Consider the following 27,153-nt stretch of genomic DNA (forward strand, 5'->3'; position numbering starts at 1 on the left):
ATTCGAAAGTCAATTATTAAAAGGCAAATATCTCCCGATCTGTAGGCATCTGAGAGACAAAACGTATGTCACTTTGAGGGAAAGCATATGTCAACTTGCTGTCAGAGTCACGTCAATGTATGTCCAAGGGTTTGGACGATAGAGACATTTTAATTTTTCGAGATTATTCGAAAGAAAATTTTTTATAAAGCAAATATCTCCCGATCTGTAGGAATCTGAGAGACAAACCTTATGTCACATTGAGGGAACGTATATGTCAACTTCATGTCAGAGTCATGTCAATGTATGTGCAAGGGTTTGGAGGATAGAGACATCTTAATTTTTCGAGATTATTCGAAAATCAATTTTTTAAGGCAAATATCTCCCGATCTGTAGGAATCTGAGAGACAAAACTTATGTCACTTTGAGGGAACGTATATGTCAACTTCATGTCAGAATCTCGTCAATGTATGTCCAAGGGTTTGGACGATAGAGACATTTAATTTTTTCGAGATTATTCGAAAGTCAATTTTTAAAAGGCAAATATCTCCCGATCTGTAGGCATCTGAGAGATAAATCTTATGTCACTTTGAGGGAACGTATATGTCAACTTCATGTCAGAGTCACGTCAATGTATGTCCAAGGGTTTGGAGGATAGAGACATTTTAATTTTTCGAGATTATTCGAAAGTCAATTTTTGAAAAGGCAAATATCTTCCGATCTGTAGGAATCTGAGAGACAAAACTTATGTCACTTTGAGGGAACGTATATGTCAACTTCATGTCAGAATCTCGTCAATGTATGTGAAAGGGTTTGGACGATAGAGACATTTAAATTTTTCGAGATTATTCGAAAGTCAATTTTTAAAAGGCAAATATCTCCCGATCTGTAGGCATCTGAGAGACAAAATTTATGCCACTTTGAGGGAACATATATGTCAACTTCATGTCAGAATCTCGTCAATGTATGTCCAAGGGTTTGGACGATAGAGACATTTTAATTTTTCGAGATTATTCAAAAGTCAATTTTTGAAAAAGCAAATATCTCCAGATCTGTAGGAATCTGAGAGACAAAACTTATGTCACTTTGAGGGAACGTATATGTCAACTTCATGTCAGAATCTCGTCAATGTATGTCCAAGGGTTTGGACGATAGAGACATTTAATTTTTTCGAGATTATTCGAAAGTCAATTTTTAAAAGGCAAATATCTCCCGATCTGTAGGCATCTGAGAGATAAATCTTATGTCACTTTGAGGGAACGTATATGTCAACTTCATGTCAGAATCTCATCAATGTATGTCCAAGTGTTTGGACGATAGAGACATTTTAATTTTTCGAGATTATTCGAAAGTCAATTCTTAAAAGGCAAATATCTCCCGATCTGTAGGAATCTGAGAGACAAAACTTATGTCACTTTGATGGAACGTATATGTCAACTTCCTGTCAGAGTCACGTCAATGTATGTCCAAGGGTTTGGAGGATAGAGACATTTTAATTTTTCGAGATTATTCGAAAGTCAATTTTGAAAAGGCAAATATCTCGCGATCTGTAGGAATCTGAGTGACAAAACTTATGTCACTTTGAGGGAATGTATAAGTCAACCTCATGTCAGAATCTCGTCAATGTATGTCCAAGGGTTTGGACGATAGAAACATTTTAATTTTTCGAGATTATTCGAAAGTCAATTTTTAAAAGGCAAAAATATCTCCCGATCTGTAGGAATCTGAAAGACAAAACTTATGTCACTTTGAGGGAACGTATATGTCAACTTCATGTCAGAATCTCATCAATGTATGTCCAAGGGTTTGGACGATAGAAACATTTTAATTTTTCGAGATTATTCGAAAGTCAATTATTAAAAGGCAAATATCTCCCGATCTGTAGGCATCTGAGAGACAAAATTCATGCCACTTTGAGGGAACGTATATGTCAACTTCATGTCAGAATCTCGTCAATGTATGTCCAAGGGTTTGGACGATAGAGACATTTAAATTTTTCGAGATTATTCGAAAGTCAATTCTTAAAAGGCAAATATCTCCCGATCTGTGGGCATCTGAGAGACAAAACTTATGTCACTTTGAGGGAACGTATATGTCAAATTCCTGTCAGAATCACGTCAATGTATGTCCAGAGGTTTGGAGGATAGAGACATTTTAATTTTTCGAGATTATTCGAAAGTCAATTTTTGAAAAGGCAAATATCTCCCGATCTGTAGGAATCTGAGAGACAAAACTTATGTCACTTTGAGGGAACGTATATGTCAACTTCCTGTCAGAGTCACGTCAATGTATGTCCAAGGGTTTGGAGGATAGAGACATTTTAATTTTTCGAGATTATTCGAAAGTCAATTTTTGAAAAGGCAAATATCTCGCGATCTGTAGGAATCTGAGTGACAACACTTATGTCACTTTGAGGGAATGTATAAGTCAACCTCATGTCAGAATCTCGTCAATGTATGTCCAAGGGTTTGGACGATAGAAACATTTTAATTTTTCGAGATTATTCGAAAGTCAATTTTTAAAAGGCAAAAATATCTCCCGATCTGTAGGCATCTGAGAGACAAAATTTATGCCACTTTGAGGGAACGTATATGTCAACTTCATGTCAGAATCTCGTCAATGTATGTCCAAGGGTTTGGACGATAGAGACATTTTAATTTTTCGAGATTATTCAAAAGTCAATTTTTGAAAAAGCAAATATCTCCAGATCTGTAGGAATCTGAGAGACAAAACTTATGTCACTTTGAGGGAACGTATATGTCAACTTCATGTCAGAATCTCGTCAATGTATGTCCAAGGGTTTGGACGATAGAGACATTTAATTTTTTCGAGATTATTCGAAAGTCAATTTTTAAAAGGCAAATATCTCCCGATCTGTAGGCATCTGAGAGATAAATCTTATGTCACTTTGAGGGAACGTATATGTCAACTTCATGTCAGAATCTCATCAATGTATGTCCAAGTGTTTGGACGATAGAGACATTTTAATTTTTCGAGATTATTCGAAAGTCAATTTTTGAAAAGGCAAATATCTCGCGATCTGTAGGAATCTGAGTGACAAAACTTATGTCACTTTGAGGGAATGTATAAGTCAACCTCATGTCAGAATCTCGTCAATGTATGTCCAAGGGTTTGGACGATAGAAACATTTTAATTTTTCGAGATTATTCGAAAGTCAATTTTTAAAAGGCAAATATCTCCCGATCTGTAAGAATCTGAAAGACAAAACTTATGTCACTTTGAGGGAACGTATATGTCAACTTCATGTCAGAATCTCATCAATGTATGTCCAAGGGTTTGGACGATAGAAACATTTTAATTTTTCGAGATTATTCGAAAGTCAATTATTAAAAGGCAAATATCTCCCGATCTGTAGGCATCTGAGAGACAAAATTTATGCCACTTTGAGGGAACGTATATGTCAAATTCCTGTCAGAATCACGTCAATGTATGTCCAGAGGTTTGGAGGATAGAGACATTTTAATTTTTCGAGATTATTCGAAAGTCAATTTTTGAAAAGGCAAATATCTCCCGATCTGTAGGAATCTGAGAGACAAAACTTATGTCACTTTGAGGGAACGCATATGTCAAGTTCATGTCAGAATCTCGTCAATGTATGTCCAAGGGTTTGGACGATAGAGACATTTTAATTTTTCGAGATTATTCGAAAGTCAATTATTAAAAGGCAAATATCTTCCGATCTGTAGGCATCTGGGAGACAAAACTTATGTCACTTTGAGGGAAAGTGTATGTCAACTTGCTGTCAGAGTCACGTCAATGTATGTCCAAGGGTTTGGACGATAGAGACATTTTAATTTTTCGAGATTATTCGAAAGTAAATTTTTGATAAAGCAAATATCTCCCGATCTGTAGGAATCTGAGAGACAAACCTTATGTCACATTGAGGGAACGTATATGTCAACTTCATGTCAGAGTCACGTCAATGTATGTGCAAGGGTTTGGAGGATAGAGACATCTTAATTTTTCGAGATTATTCGAAAATCAATTTTTTGAAGGCAAATATCTCCCGATCTGTTGGAATCTAAGAGACAAAACTTATGTCATTTTGAGGGAACGTATATGTAAACTTCCTGTCAGAGTCACGTCAATGTATGTCCAAGGGTTTGGAGGATAGAGACATTTTAATTTTTCGAGATTATTCGAAAGTCAATTTTTGAAAAGGCAAATATCTCCCGATCTGTATTAATCTGAGAGACAAAACTTATGTCGCTTTGAGGGAACGTATATGTCAACCTCATGTCAGAATCTCGTCAATGTATGTCCAAGGGTTTGGACGATAGAGACATTTGAATCTTTCGAGATTATTCGAAAGTCAATTTTAAAAGGCAAATATCTCCCGATCTGTAGGAATCTGAGAGACAGAACTTATGTCACTTTGACGGAACGTATATGTCAACGTCATGTCAGAATCTCGTCAATGTATGTCCTAGGGTTTGGACATTAGAGACATTTTAATTCTTCGAGATTATTCGAAAGTCAATTCTTAAAAGGCAAATATCTCCCGATCTGTAGGCATCTGAGAGACAAAACTTATGTCACTTTGAGGGAACGTATATGTCAACTTCCTGTCAGAATCACGTCAATTTATGTCCAAGGGTTTGGAGGATAGAGACATTTTAATTTTTCGAGATTATTCGAAAGTCAATTTTTGAAAAGGCAAATATCTCCCGATCTGTAGGAATCTGAGAGACAAAACTTACGTCACTTTGAGGGAACGCATATGTCAAGTTCATGTGGGAATCTCGTCAATCTATGTCCAAGGGTTTGGACGATAGAGACATTTTAATTTTTCGAGATTATTCGAAATTCAATTATTAAAAGGCAAATATCTCCCGATCTGTAGGCATCTGAGAGACAAAACTTATGTCACTTTGAGGGAACGTATATGTCAACATCATGTCAGAAACTCGTCAATGTATGTCCAAGGGTTTGGACGATAGAGACATTTTAATTTTTCGAAATTATTCAAAAGTCAATTTTTAAAAAGCAAATATCTCCCGATCTGTAGGCATCTGAGAGACAAAACGTATGTCACTTTGAGGGAACGTATATGTCAACTTCATGTCAGAATCTCGTCAATGTATGTCCAAGGGTTTGGACGATAGAGACATTTTAATTTTTCGAGATTATTCGAAAGTCAATTATTAAAAGGCAAATATCTCCCGATCTGTAGGAAACTGAGAGACAAAACTTATGTCACTTTCAGGGAACGTATATGTCAACGTCATGTCAGAATCTCATCAATGTATGTCCAAGGGTTTGGACGATAGAGACATTTTAATTTTTCGAGATTATTCGAAAGTCAATTTTTAAAGACAAATATCTCCAGATCTGTTGGCATCTGCGAGACAAAACTTATGTCACTTTGAGGGAACGTATATGTCAACTTCATGTCAGAATCTCGTCAATGTATGTCCAAGGGTTTGGACGATAGAGACATTTAAATTTTTCGAGATTATTCGAAAGTTAATTTTTAAAAGGCAAATATCTCCCGATCTGTAGGCATCTGAGAGATAAATCTTATGTCACTTTGAGGGAACGTATATGTCAACTTCATGTCAGAATCTCATCAATGTATGTCCAAGTGTTTGGACGATAGAGACATTTTAATTTTTCGAGATTATTCGAAAGTCAATTTTTAAAAGGCAAATATCTCCCGATCTGTAGGCATAAGAGAGACAAACCTTATGTCACTTTGAGGGAACGTATATGTGAAATTCATGTCAGAGTCTCGTTAATTAATGTCCAAGGTTTTGGATGATAGAGACATTTAAATATTTCGAGATTATTCGAAAGTCAATTTTTAAAAGGCAAATATCTCCCGATCTGTAGGCATCTGAGAGACAAACCTTATGTCACTTTGAGGGAACGCATCTGTCAACTTCATGTCAGAGTCTCGTTAATGTATGTCCAAGGGTTTGGAGGATAGAGACATTTTAATTTTTCGAGATTATTCGAAAGTCAATTTTTGAAAAGGCAAATATCTCCCGATCTGTATTAATCTGAGAGACAAATCGTATGTCACTTTGAGGGAACGTATATGTCAACTTCATGTCAGAGTCACGTCAATGTATGTCGAAGGGTTTGGAGTATAGAGACATTTAAATTTTTAGAGATTATTCGAAAGTCAATTTTTAAAAGGCAAATATCTCCCGATCTGTAGGAATCTGAGAGACAAAACTTATGTCACTTTGAGGGAACGTGTATGTCAACTTGCCGTCAGAGTCACGTCAATGTATGTCGAAGGGTTTGGAGTATAGAGACATTTTAATTTTTCGAGATTATTCGAAAGTCAATTTTTAAAAGGCAAATATCTCCCGATCTGTAGGCATAAGAGAGACACACCTTATGTCACTTTGAGGGAACGCATATGTCAAGTTCATGTCAGAATCTCGTCAATGTATGTCCAAGGGTTTGGACGATAGAAACATTTTAATTTTTCGAGATTATTCGAAAGTCAATTATTAAAAGGCAAATATCTCCCGATCTGTAGGCATCTGAGAGACAAAACTTATGTCACTTTGAGGGAAAGTATATGTCAACTTGCTGTCAGAGTCACGTCAATGTATGTCCAAGGGTTTGGACGATAGAGACATTTTAATTTTTCGAGATTATTCGAAAGTAAATTTTTGATAAAGCAAATATCTCCCGATCTGTAGGAATCTGAGAGACAAACCTTATGTCACATTGAGGGAACGTATATGTCAACTTCATGTCAGAGTCATGTCAATGTATGTGCAAGGGTTTGGAGGATAGAGACATCTTATTTTTTCGAGATTATTCGAAAATCAATTTTTGAAGGCAAATATCTCCCGATCTGTATGAATCTGAGAGGCAAAACTTATGTCACTTTGAGGGAACGTATATGTAAACTTCCTGTCAGAGTCACGTCAATGTATGTCCAAGGGTTTGGAGGATAGAGACATTTTAATTTTTCGAGATTAATCGAAAGTCAATTTTTGAAAAGGCAAATATCTTCCGATCTGTAGGAATCTGAGAGACAAAACTTATGTCACTTTGAGGGAACGTATATGTCAACTTCATGTCAGAATCTCGTCAATGTATGTGAAAGGGTTTGGACGATAGAGACATTTAAATTTTTCGAGATTATTCGAAAGTCAATTTTTAAAAGGCAAATATCTCCCGATCTGTAGGAAGCTGAGAGACAAAACTTATGTCACTTTGAGGGAACGTATATGTCAACTTGCTGTCACAGTCACGTCAATGTATGTCCAAGGGTTTGGACGATAGAGACATTTTAATTTTTCGAGATTATTCAAAAGTCAATTTTTGAAAAAGCAAATATCTCCAGATCTGTAGGAATCTGAGAGACAATACTTATGTCACTTTGAGGGAACGCATATGTCAAGTTCATGTCAGAATCTCGTCAATGTATGTCCAAGGGTTTGGACGATAGAAACATTTTAATTTTTCGAGATTATTCGAAAGTCAATTATTAAAAGGCAAATATCTCCCGATCTGTAGGCATCTGAGAGACAAAACTTATGTCACTTTGAGGGAAAGCATATGTCAACTTGCTGTCAGAGTCACGTCAATGTATGTCCAAGGGTTTGGACGATAGAGACATTTTAATTTTTCGAGATTATTCGAAAGAAAATTTTTGATAAAGCAAATATCTCCCGATCTGTAGGAATCTGAGAGACAAACCTTATGTCACATTGAGGGAACGTATATGTCAACTTCATGTCAGAGTCATGTCAATGTATGTGCAAAGGTTTGGAGGATAGAGACATCTTAATTTTTCGAGATTATTCGAAAATCAATTTTTTAAGGCAAATATCTCCCGATCTGTAGGAATCTGAGAGACAAAACTTATGTCACTTTGAGGGAACGTATATGTAAACTTCCTGTCAGAGTCACGTCAATGTATGTCCAAGGGTTTGGAGGATAGAGACATTTTAATTTTTCGAGATTATTCGAAAGTCAATTTTTGAAAAGGCAAATATCTTCCGATCTGTAGGAATCTGAGAGACAAAACTTATGTCACTTTGAGGGAACGTATATGTCAACTTCATGTCAGAATCTCGTCAATGTATGTGAAAGGGTTTGGACGATAGAGACATTTAAATTTTTCGAGATTATTCGAAAGTCAATTTTTAAAAGGCAAATATCTCCCGATCTGTAGGTAGCTGAGAGACAAAACTTATGTCACTTTGAGGGAACGTATATGTCAACTTGCTGTCACAGTCACGTCAATGTATGTCCAAGGGTTTGGACGATAGAGACATTTTAATTTTTCGAGATTATTCAAAAGTCAATTTTTGAAAAAGCAAATATCTCCAGATCTGTAGGAATCTGAGAGACAAAACTTATGTAACTTTGAGGGAACGTATATGTCAACTTCATGTCAGAATCTCGTCAATGTATGTCCAAGGGTTTGGACGATAGAGACATTTAAATTTTTCGAGATTATTCGAAAGTCAATTTTTAAAAGGCAAATATCTCCCGATCTGTAGGCATCTGAGAGATAAATCTTATGTCACTTTGAGGGAACGTATATGTCAACTTCATGTCAGAATCTCATCAATGTATGTCCAAGTGTTTGGACGATAGAGACATTTGAATTTTTCGAGATTATTCGAAAGTCAATTCTTAAAAGGCAAATATCTCCCGATCTGTAGGAATCTGAGAGACAAAACTTATGTCACTTTGAGGGAACGTATATGTCAACTTCCTGTCAGAGTCACGTCAATGTATGTCCAAGGGTTTGGAGGATAGAGACATTTTAATTTTTCGAGATTATTCGAAAGTCAATTTTTGAAAAGGCAAATATCTCGCGATCTGTAGGAATCTGAGTGACAACACTTATGTCACTTTGAGGGAATGTATAAGTCAACCTCATGTCAGAATCTCGTCAATGTATGTCCAAGGGTTTGGACGATAGAAACATTTTAATTTTTCGAGATTATTCGAAAGTCAATTTTTAAAAGGCAAAAATATCTCCCGATCTGTAGGAATCTGAAAGACAAAACTTATGTCACTTTGAGGGAACGTATATGTCAACTTCATGTCAGAATCTCATCAATGTATGTCCAAGGGTTTGGACGATAGAAACATTTTAATTTTTCGAGATTATTCGAAAGTCAATTATTAAAAGGCAAATATCTCCCGATCTGTAGGCATCTGAGAGACAAAATTTATGCCACTTTGAGGGAACGTATATGTCAACTTCATGTCAGAATCTCGTCAATGTATGTCCAAGGGTTTGGACGATAGAGACATTTTAATTTTTCGAGATTATTCAAAAGTCAATTTTTGAAAAAGCAAATATCTCCAGATCTGTAATAATCTGAGAGACAAAACTTATGTCACTTTGAGGGAACGTATATGTCAACTTCATGTCAGAATCTCGTCAATGTATGTCCAAGGGTTTGGACGATAGAGACATTTAATTTTTTCGAGATTATTCGAAAGTCAATTTTTAAAAGGCAAATATCTCCCGATCTGTAGGCATCTGAGAGATACATCTTATGTCACTTTGAGGGAACGTATATGTCAACTTCATGTCAGAATCTCATCAATGTATGTCCAAGTGTTTGGACGATAGAGACATTTTAATTTTTCGAGATTATTCGAAAGTCAATTCTTAAAAGGCAAATATCTCCCGATCTGTAGGAATCTGAGAGACAAAACTTATGTCACTTTGAGGGAACGTATATGTCAACTTCCTGTCAGAGTCACGTCAATGTATGTCCAAGGGTTTGGAGGATAGAGACATTTTAATTTTTCGAGATTATTCGAAAGTCAATTTTTGAAAAGGCAAATATCTCGCGATCTGTAGGAATCTGAGTGACAAAACTTATGTCACTTTGAGGGAATGTATAAGTCAACCTCATGTCAGAATCTCGTCAATGTATGTCCAAGGGTTTGGACGATAGAAACATTTTAATTTTTCGAGATTATTCGAAAGTCAATTTTTAAAAGGCAAATATCTCCCGATCTGTAAGAATCTGAAAGACAAAACTTATGTCACTTTGAGGGAACGTATGTGTCAACTTCATGTCAGAATCTCATCAATGTATGTCCAAGGGTTTGGACGATAGAAACATTTTAATTTTTCGAGATTATTCGAAAGTCAATTATTAAATGGCAAATATCTCCCGATCTGTAGGCATCTGAGAGACAAAATTTATGCCACTTTGAGGGAACGTATATGTCAACTTCATGTCAGAATCTCGTCAATGTATGTCCAAGGGTTTGGACGATAGAGACATTTAAATTTTTCGAGATTATTCGAAAGTCAATTCTTAAAAGGCAAATATCTCCCGATCTGTGGGCATCTGAGAGACAAAACTTATGTCACTTTGAGGGAACGTATATGTCAAATTCCTGTCAGAATCACGTCAATGTATGTCCAGAGGTTTGGAGGATAGAGACATTTTAATTTTTCGAGATTATTCGAAAGTCAATTTTTGAAAAGGCAAATATCTCCCGATCTGTAGGAATCTGAGAGACAAAACTTATGTCACTTTGAGGGAACGTATATGTCAACTTCCTGTCAGAGTCACGTCAATGTATGTCCAAGGGTTTGGAGGATAGAGACATTTTAATTTTTCGAGATTATTCGAAAGTCAATTTTTGAAAAGGCAAATATCTCGCGATCTGTAGGAATCTGAGTGACAACACTTATGTCACTTTGAGGGAATGTATAAGTCAAACTCATGTCAGAATCTCGTCAATGTATGTCCAAGGGTTTGGACGATAGAAACATTTTAATTTTTCGAGAATATTCGAAAGTCAATTATTAAAAGGCAAATATCTCCCGATCTGTAGGAATCTGAGAGACAAAACTTATGTCACTTTGAGGGAACGTATATGTCAACTTCCTGTCAGATTCACGTCAATGTATGTCCAAGGGTTTGGAGGATAGAGACATTTTAATTTTTCGAGATTATTCGAAAGTCAATTTTTAAAAGGCAAATATCTCCCGATCTGTAGGAATCTGAAAGACAAAACTTATGTCACTTTGAGGGAACCTATATGTCAACTTCATGTCAGAATCTCATCAATGTATGTCCAAGGGTTTGGACGATAGAAACATTTTAATTTTTCGAGATTATTCGAAAGTCAATTATTAAAAGGCAAATATCTCCCGATCTGTAGGCATCTGAGAGACAAAATTTATGCCACTTTGAGGGAACGTATATGTCAACTTCATGTCAGAATCTCGTCAATGTATGTCCAAGGGTTTGGACGATAGAGACATTTAAATTTTTCGAGATTATTCGAAAGTCAATTCTTAAAAGGCAAATATCTCCCGATCTGTGGGCATCTGAGAGACAAAACTTATGTCACTTTGAGGGAACGTATATGTCAAATTCCTGTCAGAATCACGTCAATGTATGTCCAAGGGTTTGGAGGATAGAGACATTTTAATTTTTCGAGATTATTCGAAAGTCAATTTTTGAAAAGGCAAATATATCCCGATCTGTACGAATCTGAGAGACAAAACTTATGTCACTTTGAGGGAACGCATATGTCAAGTTCATGTCAGAATCTCGTCAATGTATGTCCAAGGGTTTGGACGATAGAGACATTTTAATTTTTCGAGATTATTCGAAAGTCAATTATTAAAAGGCAAATATCTCCCGATCTGTAGGCATCTGGGAGACAAAACTTATGTCACTTTGAGGGAAAGTATATGTTAACTTCCTGTCAGAGTCACGTCAATGTATGTCCAAGGGTTTGGACGATAGAGACATTTTAATTTTTCGAGATTATTCGAAAGTAAATTTTTGATAAAGCAAATATCTCCCGATCTGTAGGAATCTGAGAGACAAACCTTATGTCACATTGAGGGAACGTATATGTCAACTTCATGTCAGAGTCACGTCAATGTATGTGCAAGGGTTTGGAGGATAGAGACATCTTAATTTTTCGAGATTATTCGAAAATCAATTTTTTGAAGGCAAATATCTCCCGATCTGTTGGAATCTGAGAGACAAAACTTATGTCATTTTGAGGGAACGTATATGTAAACTTCCTGTCAGAGTCACGTCAATGTATGTCCAAGGGTTTGGAGGATAGAGACATTTTAATTTTTCGAGATTATTCGAAAGTCAATTATTAAAAGGCAAATATCTCCCGATCTGTAGGCATCTGAGAGACAAAACTTATGTCGCTTTGAGGGAACGTATATGTCAACCTCATGTCAGAATCTCGTCAATGTATGTCCAAGGGTTTGGACGATAGAGACATTTGAATCTTTCGAGATTATTCGAAAGTCAATTTTAAAAGGCAAATATCTCCCGATCTGTAGGAATCTGAGAGACAGAACTTATGTCACTTTGAGGGAACGTATATGTCAACGTCATGTCAGAATCTCGTCAATGTATGTCCTAGGGTTTGGACGATAGAGACATTTTAATTCTTCGAGATTATTCGAAAGTCAATACTTAAAAGGCAAATATCTCCCGATCTGTAGGCATCTGAGAGACAAAACTTATGTCACTTTGAGGGAACGTATATGTCAACTTCCTGTCAGAATCACGTCAATTTATGTCCAAGGGTTTGGAGGATAGAGACATTTTAATTTTTCGAGATTATTCGAAAGTCAATTTTTGAAAAGGCAAATATCTCCCGATCTGTAGGAATCTGATAGACAAAACTTACGTCACTTTGAGGGAACGCATATGTCAAGTTCATGTCAGAATCTTGTCAATCTATGTCCAAGGGTTTGGACGATAGAGACATTTTAATTTTTCGAGATTATTCGAAATTCAATTATTAAAAGGCAAATATCTCCCGATCTGTAGGAATCTGAAAGACAAAACTTATGTCACTTTGAGGGAACGTATATGTCAACTTCATGTCAGAATCTCATCAATGTATGTCCAAGGGTTTGGTCGATAGAAACATTTTAATTTTTCGAGATTATTCGAAAGTCAATTATTAAAAGGCAAATATCTCCCGATCTGTAGGCATCTGAGAGACAAAATTTATGCCACTTTGAGGGAACGTATATGTCAACTTCATGTCAGAATCTCGTCAATGTATGTCCAAGTGTTTGGTCGATAGAGACATTTAAATTTTTCGAGATTATTCGAAAGTCAATTCTTAAAAGGCAAATATCTCCCGATCTGTGGGCATCTGAGAGACAAAACTTATGTCACTTTGAGGGAACGTATATGTCAAATTCCTGTCAGAATCACGTCAATGTATGTCCAAGGGTTTGGAGGATAGAGACATTTTAATTTTTCGAGATTATTCGAAAGTCAATTTTTGAAAAGGCAAATATATCCCGATCTGTAGGAATCTGAGAGACAATACTTATGTCACTTTGAGGGAACGCATATGTCAAGTTCATGTCAGAATCTCGTCAATGTATGTCCAAGGGTTTGGACGATAGAGACATTTTAATTTTTCGAGATTATTCGAAAGTCAATTATTAAAAGGCAAATATCTCCCGATCTGTAGGCATCTGGGAGACAAAACTTATGTCACTTTGAGGGAAAGTATATGTCAACTTCCTGTCAGAGTCACGTCAATGTATGTCCAAGGGTTTGGACGATAGAGACATTTTAATTTTTCGAGATTATTCGAAAGTAAATTTTTGATAAAGCAAATATCTCCCGATCTGTAGGAATCTGAGAGACAAACCTTATGTCACATTGAGGGAACGTATATGTCAACTTCATGTCAGAGTCACGTCAATGTATGTGCAAGGGTTTGGAGGATAGAGACATCTAAATTTTTCGAGATTATTCGAAAATCAATTTTTTGAAGGCAAATATCTCCCGATCTGTTGGAATCTGAGAGACAAAACTTATGTCATTTTGAGGGAACGTATATGTAAACTTCCTGTCAGAGTCACGTCAATGTATGTCCAAGGGTTTGGAGGATAGAGACATTTTAATTTTTCGAGATTATTCGAAAGTCAATTATTAAAAGGCAAATATCTCCCGATCTGTAGGCATCTGAGAGACAAAACTCATGTCGCTTTGAGGGAACGTATATGTCAACCTCATGTCAGAATTTCGTCAATGTATGTCCAAGGGGTTGGACGATAGAGACATTTTAATTTTTCGAGATTATTCGAAAGTCAATTCTTAAAAGGCAAATATCTCCCGATCTGTAGGAATCTGAGAGACAAAACTTATGTCACTTTGAGGGAACGAATATGTCAACGTCATGTCAGAGTCTCGTCAATGTATGTCCAAGGGTTTGGACGATAGAGACATTTTAATTTTTCGAGATTATTCGAAAGTCAATTATTAAAAGGTAAATATCTCCCGATCTGTAGGCATCTGAGAGACAAAATTTATGCCACTTTGAGGGAACGTATATGTCAACTTCATGTCAGAATCTCGTCAATGTATGTCCAAGTGTTTGGACGATAGAGACATTTTAATTTTTCGAGATTATTCAAAAGTCAATTTTTGAAAAAGCAAATATCTCCAGATCTGTAGGAATCTGAGAGACAAAACTAATGTCACTTTGAGGGAACGTATATGTCAACTACATGTCAGAATCTCGTCAATGTATGTCCAAGGGTTTGGACGATAGAGACATTTAAATTCTTCGAGATTATTCGAAAGTCAATTTTTAAAAGGCAAATATCTCCCGATCTGTAGGCATCTGAGAGATAAATCTTATGTTACTTTGAGGGAACGTATATGTCAACTTCATGTCAGAATCTCATCAATGTATGTCCAAGTGTTTGGACGATAGAGACATTTTAATTTTTCGAGATTATTCGAAAGTCAATTCTTAAAAGGCAAATATCTCCCGATCTGTAGGAATCTGAGAGACAAAACTTATGTCACTTTGAGGGAATGTATAAGTCAACCTCATGTCAGAATCTCGTCAATGTATGTCCAAGGGTTTGGACGATAGAAACATTTTAATTTTTCGAGATTATTCGAAAGTCAATTTTTAAAAGGCAAATATCTCCCGATCTGTAGGAATCTGAAAGACAAAACTTCTGTCACTTTGAGGGAACGTATATGTCAACTTCATGTCAGAATCTCATCAATGTATGTCCAAGGGTTTGGACGATAGAAACATTTTAATTTTTCGAGATTATTCGAAAGTCAATTATTAAAAGGCAAATATCTCCCGATCTGTAGGCATCTGAGAGACAAAATTTATGCCACTTTGAGGGAACGTATATGTCAAATTCCTGTCAGAGTCACGTCAATGTATGTCCAAGGGTTTGGACGATAGAGACATTTAAATTTTTCGAGATTATTCGAAAGTCAATTCTTAAAAGGCAAATATCTCCCGATCTGTGGGCATCTGAGAGACAAAACTTATGTCACTTTGAGGGAACGTATATGTCAAATTCCTGTCAGAATCACGTCAATGTATGTCCAAGGGTTTGGAGGATAGAGACATTTTAATTTTTCGAGATTATTCGAAAGTCAATTTTTGAAAACGCAAATATCTCACGATCTGTAGGAATGTGAGAGACAAAACTTATGTCACTTTGAGGGAACGCATATGTCAAGTTCATGTCAGAATCTCGTCAATGTATGTCCAAGGGTTTGGACGATAGAGACATTTTAATTTTTCGAGATTATTCGAAAGTCAATTATTAAAAGGCAAATATCTCCCGATCTGTAGGCATCTGGGAGACAAAACTTATGTCACTTTGAGGGAAAGTATATGTCAACTTCCTGTCAGAGTCACGTCAATGTATGTCCAAGGGTTTGGACGATAGAGACATTTTAATTTTTCGAGATTATTCGAAAGTAAATTTTTGATAAAGCAAATATCTCCCGATCTGTAGGAATCTGAGAGACAAACCTTATGTCACATTGAGGGAACGTATATGTCAACTTCATGTCAGAGTCACGTCAATGTATGTGCAAGGGTTTGGAGGATAGAGACATCTTAATTTTTCGAGATTATTCGAAAATCAATTTTTTGAAGGCAAATATCTCCCGATCTGTTGGAATCTGAGAGACAAAACTTATGTCATTTTGAGGGAACGTATATGTAAAATTCCTGTCAGAGTCACGTCAATGTATGTCCAAGGGTTTGGAGGATAGAGACATTTTAATTTTTCGAGATTATTCGAAAGTCAATTATTAAAAGGCAAATATCTCCCGATCTGTAGGCATCTGAGAGACAAAACTTATGTCGCTTTGAGGGAACGTATATGTCAACCTCATGTCAGAATTTCGTCAATGTATGTCCAAGGGGTTGGACGATAGAGACATTTTAATTTTTCGAGATTATTCGAAAGTCAATTCTTAAAAGGCAAATATCTCCCGATCTGTAGGAATCTGAGAGACAAAACTTATGTCACTTTGAGGGAACGTATATGTCAACGTCATGTCAGAGTCTCGTCAATGTATGTCCAAGGGTTTGGACGATAGAGACATTTTAATTTTTCGAGATTATTCGAAAGTCAATTATTAAAAGGCAAATATCTCCCGATCTGTAGGCATCTGAGAGACAAAACTTATGTCGCTTTGAGGGAACGTATATGTCAACCTCATGTCAGAATCTCGTCAATGTATGTCCAAGGGTTTGGACGATAGAGACATTTGAATCTTTCGAGATTATTCGAAAGTCAATTTTAAAAGGCAAATATCTCCCGATCTGTAGGAATCTGAGAGACAGAACTTATGTCACTTTGAGGGAACGTATATGTCAACGTCATGTCAGAATCTCGTCAATGTATGTCCTAGGGTTTGGACGATAGAGACATTTTAATTCTTCGAGATTATTCGAAAGTCAATTATTAAAAGGCAAATATCTCCCGATCTGTAGGCATCTGGGAGACAAAACTTATGTCACTTTGAGGGAAAGTATATGTCAACTTCCTGTCAGAGTCACGTCAATGTATGTCCAAGGGTTTGGACGATAGAGACATTTTAATTTTTCGAGATTATTCGAAAGTAAATTTTTGATAAAGCAAATATCTCCCGATCTGTAGGAATCTGAGAGACAAACCTTATGTCACATTGAGGGAACGTATATGTCAACTTCATGTCAGAGTCACGTCAATGTATGTGCAAGGGTTTGGAGGATAGAGACATCTAAATTTTTCGAGATTATTCGAAAATCAATTTTTTGAAGGCAAATATCTCCCGATCTGTTGGAATCTGAGAGACAAAACTTATGTCATTTTGAGGGAACGTATATGTAAACTTCCTGTCAGAGTCACGTCAATGTATGTCCAAGGGTTTGGAGGATAGAGACATTTTAATTTTTCGAGATTATTCGAAAGTCAATTATTAAAAGGCAAATATCTCCCGATCTGTAGGCATCTGAGAGACAAAACTCATGTCGCTTTGAGGGAACGTATATGTCAACCTCATGTCAGAATTTCGTCAATGTATGTCCAAGGGGTTGGACGATAGAGACATTTTAATTTTTCGAGATTATTCGAAAGTCAATTCTTAAAAGGCAAATATCTCCCGATCTGTAGGAATCTGAGAGACAAAACTTATGTCACTTTGAGGGAACGAATATGTCAACGTCATGTCAGAGTCTCGTCAATGTATGTCCAAGGGTTTGGACGATAGAGACATTTTAATTTTTCGAGATTATTCGAAAGTCAATTATTAAAAGGTAAATATCTCCCGATCTGTAGGCATCTGAGAGACAAAATTTATGCCACTTTGAGGGAACGTATATGTCAACTTCATGTCAGAATCTCGTCAATGTATGTCCAAGTGTTTGGACGATAGAGACATTTTAATTTTTCGAGATTATTCAAAAGTCAATTTTTGAAAAAGCAAATATCTCCAGATCTGTAGGAATCTGAGAGACAAAACTAATGTCACTTTGAGGGAACGTATATGTCAACTACATGTCAGAATCTCGTCAATGTATGTCCAAGGGTTTGGACGATAGAGACATTTAAATTCTTCGAGATTATTCGAAAGTCAATTTTTAAAAGGCAAATATCTCCCGATCTGTAGGCATCTGAGAGATAAATCTTATGTTACTTTGAGGGAACGTATATGTCAACTTCATGTCAGAATCTCATCAATGTATGTCCAAGTGTTTGGACGATAGAGACATTTTAATTTTTCGAGATTATTCGAAAGTCAATTCTTAAAAGGCAAATATCTCCCGATCTGTAGGAATCTGAGAGACAAAACTTATGTCACTTTGAGGGAATGTATAAGTCAACCTCATGTCAGAATCTCGTCAATGTATGTCCAAGGGTTTGGACTATAGAAACATTTTAATTTTTCGAGATTATTCGAAAGTCAATTTTTAAAAGGCAAATATCTCCCGATCTGTAGGAATCTGAAAGACAAAACTTCTGTCACTTTGAGGGAACGTATATGTCAACTTCATGTCAGAATCTCATCAATGTATGTCCAAGGGTTTGGACGATAGAAACATTTTAATTTTTCGAGATTATTCGAAAGTCAATTATTAAAAGGCAAATATCTCCCGATCTGTAGGCATCTGAGAGACAAAATTTATGCCACTTTGAGGGAACGTATATGTCAAATTCCTGTCAGAGTCACGTCAATGTATGTCCAAGGGTTTGGACGATAGAGACATTTAAATTTTTCGAGATTATTCGAAAGTCAATTCTTAAAAGGCAAATATCTCCCGATCTGTGGGCATCTGAGAGACAAAACTTATGTCACTTTGAGGGAACGTATATGTCAAATTCCTGTCAGAATCACGTCAATGTATGTCCAAGGGTTTGGAGGATAGAGACATTTTAATTTTTCGAGATTATTCGAAAGTCAATTTTTGAAAAGGCAAATATCTCCCGATCTGTAGGAATGTGAGAGACAAAACTTATGTCACTTTGAGGGAACGCATATGTCAAGTTCATGTCAGAATCTCGTCAATGTATGTCCAAGGGTTTGGACGATAGAGACATTTTAATTTTTCGAGATTATTCGAAAGTCAATTATTAAAAGGCAAATATCTCCCGATCTGTAGGCATCTGGGAGACAAAACTTATGTCACTTTGAGGGAAAGTATATGTCAACTTCCTGTCAGAGTCACGTCAATGTATGTCCAAGGGTTTGGACGATAGAGACATTTTAATTTTTCGAGATTATTCGAAAGTAAATTTTTGATAAAGCAAATATCTCCCGATCTGTAGGAATCTGAGAGACAAACCTTATGTCACATTGAGGGAACGTATATGTCAACTTCATGTCAGAGTCACGTCAATGTATGTGCAAGGGTTTGGAGGATAGAGACATCTTAATTTTTCGAGATTATTCGAAAATCAATTTTTTGAAGGCAAATATCTCCCGATCTGTTGGAATCTGAGAGACAAAACTTATGTCATTTTGAGGGAACGTATATGTAAAATTCCTGTCAGAGTCACGTCAATGTATGTCCAAGGGTTTGGAGGATAGAGACATTTTAATTTTTCGAGATTATTCGAAAGTCAATTATTAAAAGGCAAATATCTCCCGATCTGTAGGCATCTGAGAGACAAAACTTATGTCGCTTTGAGGGAACGTATATGTCAACCTCATGCCAGAATTTCGTCAATGTATGTCCAAGGGGTTGGACGATAGAGACATTTTAATTTTTCGAGATTATTCGAAAGTCAATTCTTAAAAGGCAAATATCTCCCGATCTGTAGGAATCTGAGAGACAAAACTTATGTCACTTTGAGGGAACGTATATGTCAACGTCATGTCAGAGTCTCGTCAATGTATGTCCAAGGGTTTGGACGATAGAGACATTTTAATTTTTCGAGATTATTCGAAAGTCAATTATTAAAAGGCAAATATCTCCCGATCTGTAGGCATCTGAGAGACAAAACTTATGTCGCTTTGAGGGAACGTATATGTCAACCTCATGTCAGAATCTCGTCAATGTATGTCCAAGGGTTTGGACGATAGAGACATTTGAATCTTTCGAGATTATTCGAAAGTCAATTTTAAAAGGCAAATATCTCCCGATCTGTAGGAATCTGAGAGACAGAACTTATGTCACTATGAGGGAACGTATATGTCAACGTCATGTCAGAATCTCGTCAATGTATGTCCTAGGGTTTGGACGATAGAGACATTTTAATTCTTCGAGATTATTCGAAAGTCAATTCTTAAAAGGCAAATATCTCCCGATCTGTAGGCATCTGAGAGACAAAACTTATGTCACTTTGAGGGAACGTATATGTCAACTTCCTGTCAGAATCACGTCAATTTGTGTCCAAGGGTTTGGAGGATAGAGACATTTTAATTTTTCGAGATTATTCGAAAGTCAATTTTTGAAAAGGCAAATATCTCCCGATCTGTAGGAATCTGAGAGACAAAACTTACGTCACTTTGAGGGAACGCATATGTCAAGTTCATGTCAGAATCTCGTCAATCTATGTCCAAGGGTTTGGACGATAGAGACATTTTAATTTTTCGAGATTATTCGAAATTCAATTATTAAAAGGCAAATATCTCCCGATCTGTAGTCATCTGAGAGACAAAACTTATGTCACTTTCAGGGAACGTATATGTCAACGTCATGTCAGAATCTCATCAACGTATGTCCAAGGGTTTGGACGATAGAGACATTTTAATTTTTCGAGATTATTCGAAAGTCAATTATTAAAAGGCAAATATCTCCCGATCTGTAGGCATCTGAGAGACAAAACTTATGTCACTTTGAGGTAAAGTATATGTCAACTTGCTGTCAGAGTCACGTCAATGTATGTCCAAGGGTTTGGACGATAGAGACATTTTAATTTTTCGAGATTATTCGAAAGTAAATTTTTGATAAAACAAATATCTCCCGATCTGTAGGAATCTGAGAGACAAACCTTATGTCACATTGAGGGAACGTATATGTCAACTTCATGTCAGAGTCATGTCAATGTATGTGCAAGGGTTTGGAGGATAGAGACATCTTAATTTTTCGAGATTATTCGAAAATCAATTTTTTGAAGGCAAATATCTCCCGATCTGTAGGAATCTGAGAGACAAAACTTATGTCACTTTGAGGGAACGAATATGTAAACTTCCTGTCAGAGTCACGTCAATGTATGTCCAAGGGTTTGGAGGATAAGACATTTTAATTTTTCGAGATTATTCGAAAGTCAATTTTTGAAAAGGCAAATATCTTCCGATCTGTAGGAATCTGAGAGACAAAACTTATGTCACTTTGAGGGAACGTATATGTCAACTTCATGTCAGAATCTCGTCAATGTATGTGAAAGGGTTTGGACGATAGAGACATTTAAATTTTTCGAGATTATTCTAAAGTCAATTTTTAAAAGGCAAATATCTCCCGATCTGAAGGAAGCTGAGAGACAAAACTTATGTCACTTTGAGGGAACGTATATGTCAACTTGCTGTCACAGTCACGTCAATGTATGTCCAAGGGTTTGGACGATAGAGACATTTTAATTTTTCGAGATTATTCAAAAGTCAATTTTTGAAAAAGCAAATATCTCCAGATCTGTAGGAATCTGAGAGACAAAACTTATGTCACTTTGAGGGAACGCATATGTCAAGTTCATGTCAGAATCTCGTCAATGTATGTCCAAGGGTTTGGACGATAGAAACATTTTAATTTTTCGAGATTATTCGAAAGTCAATTATTAAAAGGCAAATATCTCCCGATCTGTAGGCATCTGAGAGACAAAACTTATGTCACTTTGAGGGAAAGTATATGTCAACTTGCTGTCAGAGTCACGTCAATGTATGTCCAAGGGTTTGGACGATAGGGACATTTTAATTTTTCGAGATTATTCGAAAGTAAATTTTTGATAAAGCAAATATCTCCCGATCTGTAGGAATCTGAGAGACAAACCTTATGTCACATTGAGGGAACGTATATGTCAACTTCATGTCAGAGTCATGTCAATGTATGTGCAAGGGTTTGGAGGATAGAGACATCTTATTTTTTCGAGATTATTCGAAAATCAATTTTTTGAAGGCAAATATCTCCCGATCTGTAGGAATCTGAGAGGCAAAACTTATGTCACTTTGAGGGAACGTATATGTAAACTTCCTGTCAGAGTCACGTCAATGTATGTCCAAGGGTTTGGAGGATAGAGACATTTTAATTTTTCGAGATTAATCGAAAGTCAATTTTTGAAAAGGCAAATATCTTCCGATCTGTAGGAATCTGAGAGACGAAACTTATGTCACTTTGAGGGAACGTATATGTCAACTTCATGTCAGAATCTCGTCAATGTATGTGAAATGGTTTGGACGATAGAGACATTTAAATTTTTCGAGATTATTCGAAAGTCAATTTTTAAAAGGCAAATATCTCCCGATCTGTAGGAAGCTGAGAGACAAAACTTATGTCACTTTGAGGGAACGTATATGTCAACTTGCTGTCACAGTCACGTCAATGTATGTCCAAGGGTTTGGACGATAGAGACATTTTAATTTTTCGAGATTATTCAAAAGTCAATTTTTGAAAAAGCAAATATCTCCAGATCTGTAGGAATCTGAGAGACAAAACTTATGTCACTTTGAGGGAACGCATATGTCAAGTTCATGTCAGAATCTCGTCAATGTATGTCCAAGGGTTTGGACGATAGACACATTTTAATTTTTCGAGATTATTCGAAAGTCAATTATTAAAAGGCAAATATCTCCCGATCTGTAGGCATCTGAGAGACAAAACGTATGTCACTTTGAGGGAAAGCATATGTCAACTTGCTGTCAGAGTCACGTCAATGTATGTCCAAGGGTTTGGACGATAGAGACATTTTAATTTTTCGAGATTATTCGAAAGAAAATTTTTTATAAAGCAAATATCTCCCGATCTGTAGGAATCTGAGAGACAAACCTTATGTCACATTGAGGGAACGTATATGTCAACTTCATGTCAGAGTCATGTCAATGTATGTGCAAGGGTTTGGAGGATAGAGACATCTTAATTTTTCGAGATTATTCGAAAATCAATTTTTTAAGGCAAATATCTCCCGATCTGTAGGAATCTGAGAGACAAAACTTATGTCACTTTGAGGGAACGTATATGTAAACTTCCTGTCAGAGTCACGTAAATGTATGTCCAAGGGTTTGGAGGATAGAGACATTTTAATTTTTCGAGATTATTCGAAAGTCAATTTTTGAAAAGGCAAATATCTTCCGATCTGTAGGAATCTGAGAGACAAAACTTATGTCACTTTGAGGGAACGTATATGTCAACTTCATGTCAGAATCTCGTCAATGTATGTGAAAGGGTTTGGACGATAGAGACATTTAAATTTTTCGAGATTATTCGAAAGTCAATTTTTAAAAGGCAAATATCTCCCGATCTGTAGGCATCTGAGAGACAAAATTTATGCCACTTTGAGGGAACATATATGTCAACTTCATGTCAGAATCTCGTCAATGTATGTCCAAGGGTTTGGACGATAGAGACATTTTAATTTTTCGAGATTATTCAAAAGTCAATTTTTGAAAAAGCAAATATCTCCAGATCTGTAGGAATCTGAGAGACAAAACTTATGTCACTTTGAGGGAACGTATATGTCAACTTCATGTCAGAATCTCGTCAATGTATGTCCAAGGGTTTGGACGATAGAGACATTTAATTTTTTCGAGATTATTCGAAAGTCAATTTTTAAAAGGCAAATACCTCCCGATCTGTAGGCATCTGAGAGATAAATCTTATGTCACTTTGAGGGAACGTATATGTCAACTTCATGTCAGAATCTCATCAATGTATGTCCAAGTGTTTGGACGATAGAGACATTTTAATTTTTCGAGATTATTCGAAAGTCAATTCTTAAAAGGCAAATATCTCCCGATCTGTAGGAATCTGAGAGACAAAACTTATGTCACTTTGAGGGAACGTATATGTCAACTTCCTGTCAGAGTCACGTCAATGTATGTCCAAGGGTTTGGAGGATAGAGACATTTTAATTTTTCGAGATTATTCGAAAGTCAATTTTGAAAAGGCAAATATCTCGCGATCTGTAGGAATCTGAGTGACAAAACTTATGTCACTTTGAGGGAATGTATAAGTCAACCTCTTGTCAGAATCTCGTCAATGTATGTCCAAGGGTTTGGACGATAGAAACATTTTAATTTTTCGAGATTATTCGAAAGTCAATTTTTAAAAGGCAAAAATATCTCCCGATCTGTAGGAATCTGAAAGACAAAACTTATGTCACTTTGAGGGAACGTATATGTCAACTTCATGTCAGAATCTCATCAATGTATGTCCAAGGGTTTGGACGATAGAAACATTTTAATTTTTCGAGATTATTCGAAAGTCAATTATTAAAAGGCAAATATCTCCCGATCTGTAGGCATCTGAGAGACAAAATTCATGCCACTTTGAGGGAACGTATATGTCAACTTCATGTCAGAATCTCGTCAATGTATGTCCAAGGGTTTGGACGATAGAGACATTTAAATTTTTCGAGATTATTCGAAAGTCAATTCTTAAAAGGCAAATATCTCCCGATCTGTGGGCATCTGAGAGACAAAACTTATGTCACTTTGAGGGAACGTATATGTCAAATTCCTGTCAGAATCACGTCAATGTATGTCCAGAGGTTTGGAGGATAGAGACATTTTAATTTTTCGAGATTATTCGAAAGTCAATTTTTGAAAAGGCAAATATCTCCCGATCTGTAGGAATCTGAGAGACAAAACTTATGTCACTTTGAGGGAACGTATATGTCAACTTCCTGTCAGAGTCACGTCAATGTATGTCCAAGGGTTTGGAGGATAGAGACATTTTAATTTTTCGAGATTATTCGAAAGTCAATTTTTGAAAAGGCAAATATCTCGCGATCTGTAGGAATCTGAGTGACAACACTTATGTCACTTTGAGGGAATGTATAAGTCAACCTCATGTCAGAATCTCGTCAATGTATGTCCAAGGGTTTGGACGATAGAAACATTTTAATTTTTCGAGATTATTCGAAAGTCAATTTTTAAAAGGCAAAAATATCTCCCGATCTGTAGGCATCTGAGAGACAAAACTTATGCCACTTTGAGGGAACGTATATGTCAACTTCATGTCAGAATCTCGTCAATGTATGTCCAAGGGTTTGGACGATAGAGACATTTTAATTTTTCGAGATTATTCAAAAGTCAATTTTTGAAAAAGCAAATATCTCCAGATCTGTAGGAATCTGAGAGACAAAACTTATGTCACTTTGAGGGAACGTATATGTCAACTTCATGTCAGAATCTCGTCAATGTATGTCCAAGGGTTTGGACGATAGAGACATTTAATTTTTTCGAGATTATTCGAAAGTCAATTTTTAAAAGGCAAATATCTCCCGATCTGTAGGCATCTGAGAGATAAATCTTATGTCACTTTGAGGGAACGTATATGTCAACTTCATGTCAGAATCTCATCAATGTATGTCCAAGTGTTTGGACGATAGAGACATTTTAATTTTTCGAGATTATTCGAAAGTCAATTTTTGAAAAGGCAAATATCTCGCGATCTGTAGGAATCTGAGTGACAAAACTTATGTCACTTTGAGGGAATGTATAAGTCAACCTCATGTCAGAATCTCGTCAATGTATGTCCAAGGGTTTGGACGATAGAAACATTTTAATTTTTCGAGATTATTCGAAAGTCAATTTTTAAAAGGCAAATATCTCCCGATCTGTAAGAATCTGAAAGACAAAACTTATGTCACTTTGAGGGAACGTATATGTCAACTTCATGTCAGAATCTCATCAATGTATGTCCAAGGGTTTGGACGATAGAAACATTTTAATTTTTCGAGATTATTCGAAAGTCAATTATTAAAAGGCAAATATCTCCCGATCTGTAGGCATCTGAGAGACAAAATTTATGCCACTTTGAGGGAACGTATATGTCAAATTCCTGTCAGAATCACGTCAATGTATGTCCAGAGGTTTGGAGGATAGAGACATTTTAATTTTTCGAGATTATTCGAAAGTCAATTTTTGAAAAGGCAAATATCTCCCGATCTGTAGGAATCTGAGAGACAAAACTTATGTCACTTTGAGGGAACGCATATGTCAAGTTCATGTCAGAATCTCGTCAATGTATGTCCAAGGGTTTGGACGATAGAGACATTTTAATTTTTCGAGATTATTCGAAAGTCAATTATTAAAAGGCAAATATCTTCCGATCTGTAGGCATCTGGGAGACAAAACTTATGTCACTTTGAGGGAAAGTGTATGTCAACTTGCTGTCAGAGTCACGTCAATGTATGTCCAAGGGTTTGGACGATAGAGACATTTTAATTTTTCGAGATTATTCGAAAGTAAATTTTTGATAAAGCAAATATCTCCCGATCTGTAGGAATCTGAGAGACAAACCTTATGTCACATTGAGGGAACGTATATGTCAACTTCATGTCAGAGTCACGTCAATGTATGTGCAAGGGTTTGGAGGATAGAGACATCTTAATTTTTCGAGATTATTCGAAAATCAATTTTTTGAAGGCAAATATCTCCCGATCTGTTGGAATGTAAGAGACAAAACTTATGTCATTTTGAGGGAACGTATATGTAAACTTCCTGTCAGAGTCACGTCAATGTATGTCCAAGGGTTTGGAGGATAGAGACATTTTAATTTTTCGAGATTATTCGAAAGTCAATTTTTGAAAAGGCAAATATCTCCCGATCTGTATTAATCTGAGAGACAAAACTTATGTTGCTTTGAGGGAACGTATATGTCAACCTCATGTCAGAATCTCGTCAATGTATGTCCAAGGGTTTGGACGATAGAGACATTTGAATCTTTCGAGATTATTCGAAAGTCAATTTTAAAAGGCAAATATCTCCCGATCTGTAGGCATCTGAGAGACAAAACTTATGTCACTTTGAGGGAACGTATATGTCAACTTCCTGTCAGAATCACGTCAATTTATGTCCAAGGGTTTGGAGGATAGAGACATTTTAATTTTTCGAGATTATTCGAAAGTCAATTTTTGAAAAGGCAAATATCTCCCGATCTGTAGGAATCTGAGAGACAAAACTTACGTCACTTTGAGGGAACGCATATGTCAAGTTCATGTGGGAATCTCGTCAATCTATGTCCAAGGGTTTGGACGATAGAGACATTTTAATTTTTCGAGATTATTCGAAATTCAATTATTAAAAGGCAAATATCTCCCGATCTGTAGGCATCTGAGAGACAAAACTTATGTCACTTTGAGGGAACGTATATGTCAACATCATGTCAGAAACTCGTCAATGTATGTCCAAGGGTTTGGACGATAGAGACATTTTAATTTTTCGAAATTATTCAAAAGTCAATTTTTAAAAAGCAAATATCTCCCGATCT

This window comes from Zootermopsis nevadensis, unplaced genomic scaffold (assembly GCF_977971745.1).
Source record: "Zootermopsis nevadensis isolate Lab colony 2312 unplaced genomic scaffold, Znev_1.0 Znev_ptg000022l, whole genome shotgun sequence".
Classification (NCBI taxonomy): domain Eukaryota; kingdom Metazoa; phylum Arthropoda; class Insecta; order Blattodea; family Termopsidae; genus Zootermopsis; species Zootermopsis nevadensis.